Source organism: Nanorana parkeri, unplaced genomic scaffold, assembly GCF_000935625.1.
Source record: "Nanorana parkeri isolate BGI_ZX_2015 unplaced genomic scaffold, ASM93562v1 scaffold1406, whole genome shotgun sequence".
NCBI classification, from domain to species: domain Eukaryota; kingdom Metazoa; phylum Chordata; class Amphibia; order Anura; family Dicroglossidae; genus Nanorana; species Nanorana parkeri.
Genome location: NW_017307674.1, coordinates 422,477 through 424,091, shown reverse-complemented (window position 1 = coordinate 424,091; position 1,615 = coordinate 422,477). Strand labels below are relative to the sequence as shown.

The following is a 1,615-nucleotide window of genomic DNA, read 5'->3' as shown; positions in this document are numbered from 1 at the left end:
ACGAACGCGCTACACATGTTGGGTATCGCCGCGCACGCCGGAGTGAGAGCAATAATTCTAGGGCCAGTATTTTGGGGTATCTCTAAATTGATGACCTGTGGGGGCTTTTAAAGCGTCTTTTATTGACTTTTTGGGGTACTGCAGTTTTTCGCCGTTTCACGGTCGCACGCAATCTGTAAACTGGGCATGTTGGGTATCGTTTTACTCGTTGTAACCTCATCTTTTATATTTCATTAAAAAAATGGGTAATTTTTAGGTTTTGGGGCATTTAATTAAATTTGTCACTAAATTTTGGGGTTTAATAAGGAGTTGCGCTAATATTGCGCAACATAAAAATTTTCAACTACCACCATTTTATTCTATAGGGTCTTGGCATTCAGCTAATATATAATGTTGGGGGGTTTTACGTCATTTTCAGGCCTAAAATGTGGAATATAACATGGGTGCAAAAAATGAAAAAAGGGCCTCATTCATGAAGGGGTTAAAGAGGCGTCCGAAAGCTTTTGCACAGGTTGTTTTGTAACCCAGATAAAAATAGTATTTGGATAATGATAGGATCATTTTTATAAATTTCTGTTTATACACATGTGTAAGTATTTACAGCATATATTCAAGTAAAATAACATAAACAGAGTTTTGCTTGCACATGATTAGATGATGGAAGTCAGCAGAGCTTCACCGCATTCACTAAACTAAGGGAAAGTGTGCTTGCAAAGTAAACAGCCTATTTTCTTTAATAAATCAATACCTCTGTGTTGTCAAATATTAATATTAGTTATAGGAAATATCGTATTGCTGTTGTTAATATACTGTAAATATTAGGGCTGTGGAAATTAAAGATTAATTTCTCGATTAATCGTTAAACTTTTTGATCGATTAAAATAATTTTGATCGCTAATGAAAACACTCACCTCTCCGCCGGCTTCCTGGAGTCCCGTCGGAGATCCGGTGGCGTTACGGACATCGTCACCAGACTCCTCCCCCCTTCCCCAAGTGGCTCAGTCGTCTAACGAAGAGAAGGTGTCCGGTGAGGTCGATGTCGGCTAACGAAGGGAAGGGGGAGGAGTCCGGTGAGGTCGATGTCCGTGATGTCACTGGACTCCTCCCCCTTCGTTAGCCGACGGAGCCACTTGGGCCGGTGAGTTTGCCCAAGAAACTTTCTGCACGAGGTGCATGCCAAGGCATTGGCCTATACACATACAGCACAGCAATGAAGTAATAAAATGAACTAGGATCACACTAATCCAGCACGTTATTATTCTGAGTTGCCCCACTCAAGCGGCGGCCATATTGAGTGGGGCACGTGAGAATGAGTTAATTTTATTACTTCATTGCTATGCTGTATGTGTATAGGCCAATGTAGTTGGATCTGTATGTGCGTTATAATTAACTACCTTCCGTCCATGGCCGTTTGTGAACGGCCGGACGGACGTCTGCTAGGAGCCGGAGGGCGTCTTGAGACGACCTGCCCCTCCCCCTTCTCGAGCGCGCACACGAGAGGGAAAACTGTAAGCATGTAAACAGCCAGCGATGGCTGTTTACATACAAGCGATCGGGCGTCTAGAGACGCCCGATCGCTTGCAGGAGCTGCGGGTGTGCGCCGCCCCCTCCCCTT

At 43.9% G+C, this 1,615-nt stretch overlaps 1 protein-coding gene across 4 annotated transcripts in view; it reads left to right on the top strand.

The window, feature by feature from the left end:
- Positions 1 to 1,615, top strand: part of APAF1 (apoptotic peptidase activating factor 1) — a 73,394-nt gene that overhangs the window by 1,975 nt on the left and 69,804 nt on the right. The window lies entirely within an intron of this gene.